We start from the raw sequence: 17,098 nt of genomic DNA, 5'->3' as shown, positions 1-17,098 counted from the left end.
TGTGTCTGAAGTATCCATTCTCATATCCTCTTCCACCCAGTGTGTTCTTCATGATTTAACAATTTAGGTCCATGCCCACGTACATATGTTCTTTTTCTTTTTCTATTTGAATGCTTAGGTTGTGCACTTGTTCCGATCTCCATATGATATATCAACAACATGCATTAATTTATTTAAAGGTTGGATAATACACTATAAATTCTAATAATACCATAAAAAACAATGGACGTATCACAAAATGCTACCTAAGTTAAGTTAGAATTTGATAATTACCTACTGTCATGCAACATCTGTTGTGCCCTTATTTAATATGACATGATCTGTTGCCATGGAATCGTCTTTCCCCTATAATACATAACATAATCAATGATGTTTAGTACACTAATTAAATCATTTCATCCAATATGTTATCCAACACAAAACCTCACTTTATACATATATTCGACATATTTATATCATGTTTTGAATTTGAAAATAACAACAACATATTTTATATAAATTTATCTCATCTGTGTTGTAGCATTTGTAAATTCATAAACACCATCCTCATTTGGTTGAGGTTGCTTTGTCGTCTAACCTTTATTGTATATGCAGATTTTGTATCTGATTCTATGGCCACCCACTTTCCTTTTGTTGATTTAGTAGGTGTATATCGTCCACATCCTATGTCTATGGCCTCCTCTAGACCCTGAAATACACAATAATGACATTAGTCACATAACATCTATGTAGTTCGTTGTTTCTCCATCCAATTCGCTAAACGCATAATCGATTTAAGCTCAGTTGTTTTTACTGCACCTTTATAGCTAAAATGCCCCTATTTTCAATATATACCCTCTTTGATAATTTCTACTCCCAATATGGTGACATGACACAACTCTTATAAATCTTAAATGAGGATTATGAAAGCTAATGGACTACTTTTTATTTTTTTCATATTTTCATTTAACTTAATTCAAACCTTTCCTCCATAATTTTAAACCACCAAATATTTGTATTTTTGTATATTTAATTAAAATCCGTTGACCCTATATGTTAGACAATATTCTATTTTCAAATTTTGATTTTTAAATCTTCTAAATGAACTCAATATATATTATAATAATTAGTATAAGTTAACTTATGGATGAGTTATATTTTCAACGCCACCATCCACCCTAAAAAGGATTAAAGAGTGAGTGGTTGGATCGAAAATGTTTGTGTCACGTGTATACATAATCACTAAGCAATGCAACCTTTAAAGGTGAAAATGTGTGTATGTGACTATAACTAGTGGATTGTTACATTATGATTCATTGCCTATTAAAATAAAATTAGAAAGTTTGAAATCATACCAAATTCATTAGTGGGCTAGGAAAATATGACATAAAACACCCTTCATTACAGGGTCAAAACACCATTTAAAGGGATTTACATCAACCAAAATTTCAACTTATCCCATGTGCATATGCACATTGCATATCCAATATTGGTATTCAATTAGCACAACCAAATTAAAAATTGTGGTTGATAAACGTTGATAGGCGTATCTTAAGCACATTTATTAATATTTATGTCAAACGCATTTAATAATAATTGTTATTATATAATAATAATTATTATTATTATTATAATAATAATTATTATTATTATTATTATTATTATTATTATTATTATTATTATAATTATAGTTATTATTATTATTATTATTATTATTATTATTATTATTATTATCCCAATCCCATGTGCATATGCACATTGCACATCCAATATTGGTATTCAATAAACCTTGTAAAAAATGACAATAACATGGATTCCTCCCACATCAACATTACATCAAAATTACAATGGATAAACATATCGTGTATCCCGACTATTCAACCACAATGTAGTACATTCACCATATTTCCATTCTAATACTCACCAATGGCAAATCGAGGGAGATTTTAAGTTCTTTGCAGAGTTGGAGCAGACCCTCGTTGGAGCAATGCATTGAGGCTATGAAAGCAAATAACCAATTGATTGGATCTTTGTTGATGTTGGGTAGAGATATTGACGGACCTCTCCTCCCCTGTTGTGAATTTCAATAATAATAATAAAATGATTTGCGAGTGTGTTTCAACCTCTAGCAGTGACGAAATCAAGTTGTGCATCTCATTCACCTCCTACTAAAGACAAAAATCAAACCCCTATCCATCCATTTTGCACTACTTTTGTTTAAAACGGTTAGAGGGAAGGGAGCAAAACATAGGGAGCAAAGAGAAGGGATTTTCCACAGTGTGGAGGAAAAAAAATCACCCTAGGATGCCAAAAAAATGTCAAGCAACAGTAGAGGGAAACGAAAAAAGGGATCTGATTCTTGCGAGAATGAGGTATTTCAAAGTCAATTTATAGATTTGCATATGTTTCCATTGTTTGTTTGAATTGTATTTTCTAGTTTTTAGTTTCAAAATTATAAAAGAAGAAATTAGGGTTTATTTTTTATTTATAATTCTAAAAAAAAAAATATTGTACATATATAGGGACATGACAGTGAAAAACTGAAAGAGGAAATGACTTCTATATAAGGAGTAGAAGCAGTGAATAAACTAGAAGGTATGGACTTATCCATGCTTTCCAAATACGTGGAAGAACACACTAAAGGCACTAAAATAAACCAACCAAAGAAACCTTGTTAAAGGGAATCAATTGATTCCCCTTTAACTCTTGGATCGAGTAAAAGACCTAGGAAAAAATCAATCACAATAAGCTAAAATAATGTGGAACAAGGAAAAAAGACATCCAATGTCCACACACTACTGGGACACAGATTTCTTCCACTACCAGTACAAGTACTTATGCATCTTGCATTGGTACATATGAGACTGAGGTAGAATATGATGTTGGCTATAGGGAAATTAGAATGACATTTCTCAGGAAAGTGTTTAATCATAGGTTGAAGGACTCATGCCTTCAACACTTCAAATAACAACTACATATTCCATTATTGAATCTACCCATGCACATTCAAAAGGCAATCATCTATGATATGCAGACTAAATTTGGGATAGGTTGGTTGTCAGGGTCCAACCCTAACCCCTTTATTTATGTAATAGGGTCGAGTCATAGTTATAGTTAGTTAAAGAGTCAATAAAGCCCGTATTAATAATTGTAAGTGGTTGACCAGCATTTAAGAAAGGGACCACAGTTAGTTGCAAACGGGTCATGGTATTAGATAGATGGTATTGAGAGAACCATGGTACTCACTCATGGTATTGCATGTATGAATCCTTTATAAAGGATAGATACTCCCCATTGAGGAGCATCATGTCTTATTTTGTAATTGAGCTATGCTCTGCTGGAGGTTGCCCCCTCGAAGAGGCAAGCGAACATTGCTTTCATCTTTGAATAATAAAATACTTGTTGTTTTTCTCATATTGTTCTATGTTCCGGGTTGTATTTCTTCATATATTTGGTATTCTGGCATCTTCTCGCAAGTCAAGAGCATAACATTGGTCAGTAAAGCAAGTAAAAAAACAAATGACTCAAAAGTGCGAGATATTTTGTTGCAACCAAACGAAAAAGATAAAATAAATTCCTCCTCGGCTAAGGGCCAAAATAATGCCAATTAATGTAAGAGTGAAAGTATGGAAATAGCTCATGAAAGCACATGATAGAGCAAATACACACAGGGTGTCCAACAAGTAGAGCATACAAGTATTTAAATTTGGTCATTAGATTATTTTAAATTCATTAAATGATTTTTATATTTTACTGGTGCATAATTAAATTGAATTAGTGTATGTTTTAGGACAAGGCCTCAAAGGCCAGGCTTTCCAAATATCGTGCTACACATCAAAGTGGACAAACAGGTTTAGAATCCTTAACATGCAAATTTTTAAGTATATTTAATATCTGAAATTATATATATTTTTAATTTTGTACAAAAAAAGTAAATGATTAGATATTAATTACTTTAACTTGTCCATCTATCGTGTTGTGACAGGAGCAACGATATGGCTATTATCCATAACAATTGAAATTCGATATGATACAAGAAATAAAGTGGTCTCATTTTGTTATCTGGATGGAGAATAATGTATCATTAGTTGACTTTCAATAACTTACTTGGTGTTGTAGCGACTGACACACCCTCCAAAATTTTGGCTTGCATCCAATTTCATAGCCTTCCTTGGATTTTTCCTTGATGTTTGCAAGCACCCGGGCTCATCCCTTGAGTTCGTGTTGAATCTTTGCACCCTCCTCCCTTGACCGTTCATCAAACAACTTTTTGCATGTCGGTCACAATGTCATGCTTGCAGCGATGTTCTGTCTATGCATAAGGTTTTTCTTCATGTGTTCAAGTCATATTCGTTATGCAAGCATCTATCGCACTCACACACAAAGTTGTATGCACTGTCGCGCAAGTGTCGTCATAGTTGTTCAACTATCTATCACAAGTGTCGCGCTTGTCGCTCACACTGTCGGTCAATCACACTGAGTGTATGTTGTCTTGATGGTTCGAGGTGTCTTGTCGTCAAGTCATGTTGAGTGTGTGTTTGCAATGTCATGCATGTACGAAGTCACTTGTTCGCACACTTAGTCATTTTGCTAAAGCTATGTCAACAAGACCAACCCCAACAGTTGGACCTCCACTGAGTTGCACTACGCAGTTTCAGCCCTCAGTAAACGTGTACTACTGCCCAGAATTGCGCAGAGCCTGAGGTTGCCTCCCAGGCAGTCTGCGTTGCGCAATCCTGGAATTGACTCGAATAACTGTCACCCAGAACAATGCAGAATTTTTCCAGCAAGCCATCTCAATCTGCACTTCCCATAAGCAAATCAACCAAGCCTCCAAATGGTCAACCGAAGAGTTTGACCAGGCATTGACCTCGGGCCTCACTCCTCCAAAAAATTGCACAGAAGCTACCAAGATGCTCACTTCCACTGACTAAAGAAACTATGCAAACATGTCAAATAGACACCTACTTCCTGTCAATGCACTGCCCTAAAAAATTGCACAATTTTTCCAGCCAGTCACCTGTCAGCCAGCCTGCTGCTCATCCTGAAAACTACGCAATTTTCATGAGTAGTCTCCCAGCTACCCAGCATCCCACTCAGCTTAGAAACTGTGTAGGGATGTCCAGCAGGCCAGCCTCCCAACTCTACGCAGTTTTTGCCAGCAACCCGCTGCCAGCTCCCCAAAGAAATTGCGTAGTTTTCACTACCAGTCTCCCAATGTTTCTTGCATTGTCTCCCTAAAGAAATTACGCAGATCTTCCCTCCAACTGAGCTAGATCCTGTAGACAGTCACTGCTAATCTGGATTTCCAATCTCATCCTCCTAGTGACCTTTGCGTAATTTTCATGGATAGTGCTTGGAGCCCACATCCCGGCTTGAAATCTGCGTTGCACAGTTGCAGAGCCTTGTCCTCTCTTCCATTCACCTGCATCCAAAAGAGAAATACAATGCATCATGGTAGACTAGGAGATTTTTGGATTTGATGTCATTTTGACATGAGTGATTGCAGATACAGGTACATGGATGAGACATGGCGTGACGACGAACAGGATGAACAAGGAGTGGATGCAAGGAGACTTTTTCACGAATGTGAGAACACATGAAGCATGCCAAAGTACAAGAAAAGGAGCAACGTGCACATGCAACATCAAACAAACACCAAGACCATCAAAGACTCCACACACCTTTCCATGTGGAGGTGAAGCTATGATACACCAAGAGCACATCCATCACTCAGCAGCACTGCAGCTCAACATGCATACCAACATCAGTATGAACATACGAGCTATGTCATGTCGAGTCATGTCATGAGTCATCTTGGCCACATCATTACTGTGGGCCATAATGTTGTAATCAATGTAATGGAACATGGAAGTCCAAGAGACCCACTTGTAAATCTAAAGAGTCATGTAAAGTTGAAGAGTCATGTAAGTCAAACAGTCATGAGGGAAGTCGAACAGTCACAAGGGTCAGTTTTACAATTGGCTATAAATACCCCTCATTTGTACATGCAAAGGATTTTTCACCTTGGCTCCTCCCATATAGCCTTGAGAGTCTGTAATATTTTCTTTGAGGAGCGAGTAGTGGCTCCAACGCCCCGCTATCGGGGTTAGTGATGTAATGGTGTACATATGTGTCTTGGAATTTTCACTTAATTCAGAAGCCTTTTAACAGGCCAACATGTTCTCACACATGTATTGTATTCGTTTGTAAGACTATTCTTTGGATGCTTATAATGCATGTTTCTTTAACCTTTATTAAGACAGATGAACTATTTCAGTTGTTTTAGTACATATGCTATTGGAAATGTGTTGTATCTGTTGTTAACGTTGTCTCACTCGTGTGGGATATCCCACTAGACACTATTCTTGTAAACTTGTTATAATGCCCGTCACACTCGTGTGGACTATTCTGTTGGGTGTTGTACGTGCTATCTGTTCACCTTGTGTTTGTGACTATCGCATTCGTGTGGACTACTCTGCCAGAAGTTGTGCATGTCCTATTGTGTTGTGTGTCTCTAAAAGGATTGTGACTATTCCCTTTCAACCTGAAACTCACTTCCACCCTCTCCCTCTATAGTGAAATAACTTTGACACAAACAACACTAAGAACTCACCAGGCACATGAAACTTGATGTTCAAAGACGAATCAAACCACTCTCACGTGCTAACAAGCAAGAGCTAAGGCATATCTTTAAGATAATAGCAACTGGGCCATCATACCGGATGGGACTCCTACAACAAATGGTGTGAGGTCTAGTTGGGACTTCATACCAAGGAAAGCCCCTGAATGTTGGTGGGTCTAGTAGTGTCAACATTTATGGCACTAGAAGGAGGGCCAAATGACAAGATGAACCTGTTACATCTAGTTTGAATCTCTTACCAAATGGATCATACAAAATTCATGCTCCCGGGGTGTTTCTCTCATTTCTCCCTAAATCAACAGTCAATCCCCGATGAGCTTCTCAATCACTTGTCCTTCTTAAAGTTTGACGGTGAGGACAGAACGTCCGTAACCAAGCACATTTCTTATTTTCTTCAGTTCTACGAACTCATGAAATCGATAGTGAAGAGCTTGTTTGGATTATTTTCTTCCTCACCCTTGAAGGCAGTGCTAATCAATGGTGTCATACCCTGTCACCTGCTTCCATCCATTCCCTTCTCACTCTCAACACCTCAAAACTGGTTCTCGAGCCCAAAAATCCCAAAAAAACATGAAAAAACAACCCAAAAATAAAAAGTGTTGATTCTGCATCACCATTTTTTTCAGAGTAAATTTTCAATACAGTAAAAAACAATAAAATCTATTTTGTTTGGTGCAAAAAACACCTTGAAATCGAAAAGTGTTGATGCTAGAATAACGTCTTTTTTTTAGGGTACATTTTCAACATTTTTTAATAATGACGTTAAAAATAAAATATCATGACTCTGAAAAACTTTAAATTTCCAATGATTTTCAAGCATGACATTAACGATAAAATATCACGTCTTTGAAAAGCCTTAAAATTCAAATGATTTTTAAGAATGACATTAAATTTAAAATATCACTTCTTTGAAAAACTTTAAAATTCCAACAATTTTGAAGCATGGTGCTAAGAAAAAATATTTATAACTCTTTTCAGCCATAACATTAAAGATAAAATACCACGACTTAAAAAAACATTAAAATCTCGACAATTTTTCAACCATGGAATTAAAAACAAAGATTTTGCCTACAAAACAATCTTATGTTTTCAAAATATTTCAAGCATGACATTATGGAAAATTTTTATGACTAAAAAAACTTTAAAAATGAACACCTGAATGAAAGAGTTATTATACCAAGAGTAATTTTTTTTAAATGTTAAATGTATAGCGATTTTAAAATCTTAGCCTAAGACAACTTGATACATTGCAAAAAAAAATAAAAATCAACTATCAAATTGACACGCAGTGTAGGTGAGCTCAACCCATTGTAATGAAAACTTAAAGACCAACCATGAAATTAACACATTGTGGGGCAAACTCGATTCATTATAACGAAAAATTTAAAATCAACTATCAAATTGCACATAATGGGATTGGGTTGCTAGACAAGCATCGACACGAACCCTACAAAATATATGTGTGTGTGTGTATATATATATATATATATATATGAAAGATACATAAGAAAACAAAAATTCAAATATTGAAAAAAAATAAAAATAAAAAATAATAACAAGTAATAAAACATGAAAAAAAAAAAATCAAATATAACAATTATATAATAATGACATAATATATATATATATATATATATATATATATATATATATAAGACCATAAAATGTAAAAAAATTAACCATACCATGTAACAAAAAAAAAGAGAGTAAAATAAAATAAAAATTACAAATTAAAAAATAAGAAAATAAAAATTACAAAAATAAAATACAACATTGAAAATAAATAAATTTCCCCGCCCACCCTAAGGCCCAACCGGCTAGGGGTGGCAAGGGGACAATTCATGACAGAAAAATAAAAAGAAAAATTAAAAATTAAAAAATTAAAAAAATTAAAAAAAATAAAAAAAATAAAAATTCAAAACAAAAACAGAATTAGCTTGTAAAAATGAAAAATTTTAATTTAAAAACAAACAAAACAAAACAAACCATTTTTTAAAGTTAAAATAACAAATAAAAACATCATTTGAAAAAAAGGTTAAATAATTACCTATATATATATATATATATATATATATATATGAAAAAACAATTTAAAAAAATTACCCGCCGCCCCCCCACCCCCCCGCTCCGCCCAACCCCCCTCCCCCCTGCTCCGCCCAACCCCCCTCTTCCCCTCCTCCCCACTCGGCCCGCCCGGGCCCCAGCCCACCCCTCCCTCCTCTCCTCTCCCCTGCCCCTCCCTCACCCCACCCCCCACCTGGCCCAGACCCCCAGCGAGCGACCTCTTCGCCGCTCGCTGGGGGCCCGGGCTAGGTGGAGAAGGGAGGGGGGTGAGGGAGGGAGAGGGGAGAGCCGGTGGGAGGGAGGGGGTGTAGAGGGGAGGAGGGGGAGGGTCAGGGAGAGGGAGGAGGTGGGTGGGGAGGCGAGGAGGGGAAGGCGAGAGGGGAGAAGGGTGGGTCGAGTGGGGAAGGGGAGAGGGAGCGAGGGGGTGGGAAGGGAGATGGAGGCAGTGGCGTTGGGTGGAGCAAGGGGTAAGGGGCGTAATTTTTTTAATAAATTTTTTTAATTGTTTTTTTAATATTTTTTTTTAATTTTAATTTTTAAATTTAAATATTTTTTAATTTTAATTAGGAGGGGGGTTGGGTTGGAGTGGGGAAGGAGGGATGGAGCTAGGGGGTGGGAAGGGAGAGCGAGGCGGTGGGGTCGAACGAAGCAAGGGGTAAGGGGCGTAAGTTTTTAAATATTTTTTTAATTGTTTTTTTATATTTTTTTAATGTTTTTCTTTAATTTTTAAATTTAAATATTTTTTAATTGAAAAATAAAAATAAAAATAAATAATAATTATTGAAATGTTTTTAAATTTTTTTTAAGTTTTATTTTTTTAATTTTTATAATTTAATTTTTTTATTTTTTTTTATTTCTTTTAATTTTATTTTATGTTATTTCTTTATTTTTATAATTTTAATTTAGAAAAATCATTCTTGAAGTTTTATTTTATTTTATTTTTTATTTTGTTAATTTAAATTATTTATTTTAAATATTTTTTATTTTTTATTTTAATTGATTTTTTTTCTTAATTTTTTATTTGGTAATTATTTTAAGTTTTTTTTTCTATTGAGGTTTTTATTTTTTATTTGTTTTTTAACTTAAAAAAAAAAATGTTTTTAGTTTTTTTTTTTTTTTAATTTGATTTCTTTATATATATATATATATATATAAGTTAAATTTCATTTATTATATATATATATATATATATTGTTTTTTTTTTGTTAATTTTTTATTCAATTTTTTTAGTTTTCTAAGTTAATTTTGGTTTTTTTTACATTTTTATAGGTTTTTTGTTTTTGTTTTTTGTTTTTTATTTTTTTATTTTATTTTTTTGTATTTGATTTTTTTGTCAAGTTTTTTTCTTTTTATTTTTATGTTTTATTACTAATATGAAAAACACCAACATTTAAAAAAAATATCCACACTTAATTCATTAGAAAATTTAAAGTGTAAAAATTAAGCGCTCTAAACAAAAAGGGTTGATGCTCATTAGCACTTTTCAAAATCAAGATGAAAATCACTAACAAAAAAAAAATTCACACTTGATACATAAAAAAATTTAAAGTGTCAAAAATAAGCCCTCTAAAAAAATGTGTTGATGTTGCATCAACACTTTTCAAAATCAGCATGAAAATCACTAACATTTTAAAAAGTTGTTCATACTTGATACATAAAAAAATCAAAGTGGCAAAAATATGCTCCAAAAAAAAGGTGTACTCTGAATCACCATTTTTCAAAATCGAGTGATTTTTTGCTACCTCAAAAAAACAGGTACTAGGTCATTTTCTCGTTTGATCGATAACTATGTTCCATGTGTCATACCATTCACAACACATCTACATATGGCGGAGATACTCCCTTTCTCTTGCTTCTTCATCTGATGAGTTACCTCTGCAACCAATACCAGGAAATGAGGTTGTCCATGATGAGAATAGTCTCAATGGACAAATCTCTTCCCACTCATCATATCTTGCGTGTTGCATGAAGACAACTCGTCAAGTCAGCTTGCTGAAGCTGGATTATTTGATGAGGTATGTGACAGAGATGGCTTCCATCCTAAGATCACTTTTAAAATTAGCAACAACAACCATCCTCAAGCCATGCATGATCTGGTTCACATCTCAAAATGAAAATTTTCAATTCTGGGAAGTTCTGGGACATGCCAGGGAGTCGAAACACTTCAACGTCCATTGATGGTTATGTCAGAACCTTGTGACTCTGGTAAGCCCCTTGAACCAAATCAGATATCGTGTCTCACACACAATCCGTTTATCTGTATGGTTGCACTTGACATGGATCCCCATGTAAAAAATATTTACTATTCCGGGTGTGATATTTTAAAATTTCACTAATAACCGAATCCACGAGTCTGTTACAGCATGTCCATCTTCATGCACTTCTCTTACATCCAATTTAGGTTGGGAGTGTCCATCTCTCATGCAATCATGGAACTGTGAAGTTGATCATCTCAAAGACTATCTTTGTCTGGAATCATTCTTATCATATGTTCTCTCTCATGATCAGTTGCTTGGTCTTCTTGCGAATTTTGCACGTCAAATCTACCTGCTCATCACAACAACAATCTCCCTATGTGATGACGAGCGCATAACCTATCGCGCGAATCAAGTTACTCTCACTTCATCACACCCCAACTAGCTTCACATATTCACATTGATGTCATCCTTTCTACATTTCAGTGATGATGACCATGATGCCTACACAATTTTTCACCAGTTGCAGGTGGGTGTTCTGTCATATCTAGCACACAACGAACTTGGTTCCATTATTCATAGCGTTCGTAATATTGTTCAAAAATATTTTATGTTCATGTCAAACTGGGAATCTGGCATCTCGACCAACTCATCTGATATTTCTTCTATCTTGGGTGACTGTCATGCAGTTTATCATTTTCCTAATAGTACATCCAATGACAGTCGCTTCATGCATTATGATCTTCACTTGTAACACCTCAGACCTCTGTCAAGCAGGTGAGGCACTTCGGCCTGCACTGATGGCTATGGCAGGTTCTCATTGTCTTGACATGACCAGCAAGAATGATTAGATCTATCTATTTGTACCAAATTCCCATCATGGTTGCCTTTCTCAAATCAGGAACCCATCCTCTCAAAGATCACGAGTCTTTAAAAACATCCATCACGAATTTTATGATCCAATCGCTGAATGGCTGGAACAATCTTACTTGGCAAGTCATGTTGCAGGTAATAAGATTCAGTCCTTCCATGCACTTGCAAAGAAACTTGGTGCTGAAAAACACACACTCGCAAGAGGCCTTCAAGGTTTGTTGAAAAACGATAGTCACCAAAGAGGTAAGCATGTGTGTTGGTGGTTGTGACACATATTTTTGCCCACAAGCAAGACCTGCTCTCTCGTGTGTAATTTTGTCAAGTTTTTGTATTTCTATTGAACACTATTTTTTATCTGTTTTAATTCCCTGTATCTTTGTGGTCGCAAGTTGGGTACGCCTATGGTGGCTTCACTAGAAATTTCATTTCACGTAACCCCGATCATTTAGCGTAGGATTAGGAGTAGTGTTTGCTTTCTAGTTTGCATGTTTGTTTGTTTGTTGACTTGGTTTGGTTTGTTTGCTTGCTCGCTTTGCTTGCTTGTTGTATTTTCGCTTTACTTTACTATTTTTGCTTCACTTTGTTTTGTTTTCTTAATATCATGCTATTTTTGGTTTTGTCAATAAGTGTTTCCCTCTACTAAGTTCTGGCTTTTGAATGAGTATGTGGCTGAGATCCAAGGAGTCTTGTGACACTGCAGCACTTGGCTAGTCCTGTGTCTGTCTTCTCTGTGCTTGGTTGTAACCTTCGATCGATGAAGTATTGATGGAAAATACGAGTTGTCTACAAGGGAAGCGTGGGTCCAACCATGAACCTGGGTCCACACTGGGAAACCCCATTCTTGTACTCAGCCTTCTACTCTGTGTGTTCAAGCTCATTGAACTAGTATAAATGGAGAAGGGGAAAATCTAAAACAAGAAAACCTATGTCAGAGGTCTTACATGCTTCTCTGAAGGAACAACCTCTTATGCTCTCAATAAGTTGGGATCCCTCTTCCGCCCCAAAAATAAATAAACTCCTATGCACAATCCTCTTAAAAAATACAAAGGAGAAAGAAGAGAAAGGCTTCCTAAGAGAGGTGAAGCATGCAACTCCACCGGGGTACTGACCAGGCTCACTGGTAGTGGAGCAATGTGTGTGTTCCTACGCAACTCCGTCAAGGTACTGTCCAAGCTCGCTAGTAGCAAAGCAACACCAGAGATGAAAACTTATACTCTGAAATTTTTTAACTCGCGAGCCAAACTACCCTTCCCGATTTCGAAACATTGTGATCAAGCTGAAACTTTTTGTTTTGTTTGACTAAGTTGTCGAAAGGTGAACCATGTCTTTCCATGGGGTAAGTGTGGAAACTGAAGTAAATCGCACTGTCTTCGTGTGTACAATTCGTATTCGCTATGTAAGCATCTGTCGCACTCACTATTACACATTATTTTGTCATGCCTCCTGCACTTCCCTATGTCATACCCTGAAGTGTCTGAAACTTGGCAATCATGCAGTATACCCATCCTGATATGCAACTTAGATCCTCCCTGAAACACTGATGGAAACATGTCTTAATCCTTCCTTGAAGAAGTGAGCTCTAAAACCCTAATTTCAGGATCAGCGCGACCTTGACACTGGAAACTCATGTTGATCGCTAGTTGCACTATACTAGCCTCGCGATGCCAGTGTGCCTTTTGCTTGGATACCTGTGTTGATCCCTAAAATCGAAAGTAATCAAGTAATGCTTTGTTGTGCAGGTATTCAAATGCTGTGAGAAGTAGAGCTAAGCCTGAGGCGCAAGCGATTCGAGGTCTACAACAAAGGAGTGTGTTATAGCATTAGAATGAGGTAGGCCATCTTCCTCTTCTCTCACTTCGATTGTAATTGAGGAAAGTGTCCTTGTAGATTGTCACGTAGGTTTCTAGTCCCACTCATTGGGCTAGAGGGATCATCTATGTCTGGAGAGAGGATTTGACTAGACAACAAAATGGCGACTCCGCTGGGGAAGATGTAACCCTTTCCATCCATTCCTTCAATCAGATTCTCTGATGAGTTTGACCAACCGTCAATATCTTGGTTTCTGTCTATCACTGTAGCTATTTGGTCACTGGTTATTGCTTGAGGATGTTTAGCCTGCTCTGATCTTGAATATTTTTTTATTTTTTCCTTAGTTTTCTCGCCCAGCGCGTTTTCTGCTATGACAGAAGTGATGTCAGCGCTAATTTTTTATTTACAGTCACGATGATCTGCTTTTCATCGCCTGTTTGCCTTTAACAAGCACACTGATCCTAGAGGATAGAATAAAATTAGGGTTTCTTCTTGTTTTTAGTGTTTTTTAACCTCTGTTAGTGATTTTCCAGTGTGACTATAGTGTATTTGTCTTGATTGACATCCTTTTATGATTGTAATTTGTCTCTTGGATTTGCTAAAGTGTTGTTTGAAGTTTGAGTGCTTTATAGGGTTTTCTATGGACCTTTCTAGGCCACCCTCTACTCATTGCTTGGTTTGCCTCTTTGAGATTGATTGTTTCCATTCAGGAATCTTACTACAGTCAAGATATTGTTCTCAAGTTTCTTTTAGTTTGTGATTGTGAAGTTATTTTCATTAATATTGAGTCATTTTGATGCTTTGAAGATTACTTTTATTCCATTATCAAGCATAGATTACAGTTGCATGCTTTGGAAGGACTAAAAGTGAATGTTGTTTGATTTCTTTGTTTCGAAAAGAAAAGTGAATGATTTCCTCATTTAGGTATTTTTGAAACGATTTGCATTTGAAACGATTTGCATTGGAAACCATAAGTGAATGAAATTTTCATTTTGGTTGTTTTGGATTGCAATTCTCTTTTGCTCATTGCATTAGTTTGCATTGTTGAATCAAAGTGAAAAGAAAAAAGATCAAAATTAGTGCATCTTGGTGAAAGTTAGTAGAAGGCATTTTGCATGATGCATTTTGTTTGATGCATTATTGATTGAAATTTTTTCCCTTGATTAGTCTAGCTTTCATTGAAACGAAAAGTTTTCCTTTTCTCATATAGTTGCATCTTAAGGATTCAGGTGACATCATTTTGAGCCTTAAAACCAAAACTTAATTGCAGATAAACTTCTAATTTACCTCAATCAACCTAAGGAGAATTTCGAACTTAACACAAAAATTTAGAGGTCTATGTTAGAGACATGTTCCGGTGTCTATAAACCTAGCAGTTGTCGTTAACTTCCTGGATTGTATCCCGTGGGTAAAATCTCGTTCCAGTACAGAAGTATATCGAATGTACTCCAGTACTTTCGAGTATAAAAGAGGCACTTCAGTATGGCAAGTATATCAGAACGCTCTCATCGAATGGTTATGCATTAGACAGCGCTAACACGGACTTGTGCTCCCCGTACTGTCAAGTATATATTGGGAGACCCCACTAGGTTGCTATCCTGTAGTCACAGGTAACCGAGTCAGCCTCCTTGTAAACGTGATACACTGAACACAGCATTCGGGGAGATTGGTCGTCATACGTTAAGTCCTTGGTTTCAACTAAGGCGTATATAGCGGTTCACAGATACTTGGTAAACCATCTTTCCTAAATTACCCCTTTTTATTTATTTTTGTTAAAGTTATAACATCAATTAATTGACCGTGGAACAAAATCCTTCCTGCAGAAATACTCCTTAGTAGATCTTAGGTTGATACTGATGGCAACATTTCCTGAGTCTACCAGTCAAGAAACCCCTATGATGGGAATCATAGTCCTTTTCCTTCTTTTGGAAATACTGGTGCTCCTTATATGGCAACGTTGTCCCTTCCTGGATTGACCATTGGTCTGCAAGTTTGGTTATTTTCGACCTCAGTGGTTCTGAGTGTCCAAACTTCTTTTCAATCAATTTCTCCTCCACCTGAACAACATCAACCTCATGTTGATCCTAAATTTGACCTGTTATGAAACCAGCTCACAAAAAGATAGAAAAGATAGATCAACGCCTTAGAATTCAGCCTCTTCGAGGGGGCAACCTCCTTTACATTACACAAACGAATGATTCTTTGATGATTCAAATGACAAAACCTCCTTTCTATATATAGGAGTCTAAGGAGTCACAATATAACCCAGCCAACCTAACAATAATAATATAAAGGCACAAAATATTAATAATGGATACAACTACAATAGTAATGGGGTAATCACTAGTATTATAGAGACCTAACATGCCCCTCTCCTTCAAAAAAGTGTTGTCCTCAACGCTTGAGTAGTTCTGGATGCTTCTGTATAAAATTCTCATCCTCCAATGTGGAATCTTTAGCAGATAAGTTCTTCCACTTGATGAGATACTCCGAAATTGATCGATTTCGTAGCTGTCGAGTTCTTGTTTCTGTGACTACTTCCGGTTCCAATATAATTTTTCCTTCCTCGTCAAGTTCTAGCAATATTGTTTGAACTGGGAGCTTGTCGCCTATAACCTTCTTTAAACATGAAACATTGAAAACTAGGTGCACTTGAGAAGCTGCAGGAAGCTCCAATTTGTATGACATAGTACCAATCATTTGCAACACCTTGTACCTACATCAAAACTTCTTTCGCTGCGATGTTGATCTACCTGTTGTTTGTTTCTATTCTGCGCCAACACGAGGTTATCCTTTAAGAGTTGGAGGACTTGTTGTTGATGCTCGATGTGATGTTCCACTACATGAACCTTAGAATTTTCTCTTAAATATGATGTGATGGATGGTGGCTGATATCCATAAAGTGCCATAAATGGGGTCATTTTTGTTGTTGTATGGAAGGAAGTGTTATACCACCATTCAGCCAGAGGCAACCATTTGACCCATTGTGTCTGTTTATCAGATACAAAGCAATGAAGATATCCTTCCAAAAATTTGTTTACTATCTCAGTTTGCCCATCAAATTGAGGATGATAAGATGAGCTATGAGCTAACTGAGTACTGAGACAAGAAAATAATTATGTCCAAAAATTTCTAGTGAAAATGGGATCTCTGTCACTTACAATAATCTTTGGGTTTCCATGTAGCTTTTGACCATAAATGCAATAGAAACTATACTAGCTTTAAATGGATGTGATAATGCACAAAAGGGTGCATACTTGGTTAGTCTGTCAACTACCACCATGATGAAACTCTTTCCCTCAGACTTGGGTAAACCTGTGATAAAATCCATTGAAACCTCCTCCCAATGTTGGCTTGGAATGGATAAAGGTCATAATAGACCCGGGGTCTTAATTCTTTCAACTTTATTTTGTTGGCAAACCAAACATTCCGCCACAAAATTTTGAATATCTAATTTAAGGCCATCCCAAAAAAATTCCTTCTTAACCCTGTGGTAAGTTTTTAAAAATCCTGAGTGCCCTCCTAACGGAGAAGT

The sequence above is a fragment of the Pinus tabuliformis genome, chromosome 7 (assembly GCF_031772625.1).
Source record: "Pinus tabuliformis cultivar Carrire ecotype Pingquan chromosome 7, CPIR1, whole genome shotgun sequence".
Classification (NCBI taxonomy): domain Eukaryota; kingdom Viridiplantae; phylum Streptophyta; class Pinopsida; order Pinales; family Pinaceae; genus Pinus; species Pinus tabuliformis.
The sequence above is the reverse complement of the archived record's forward strand: the minus strand, read 5'-3'. Positions refer to the sequence as shown.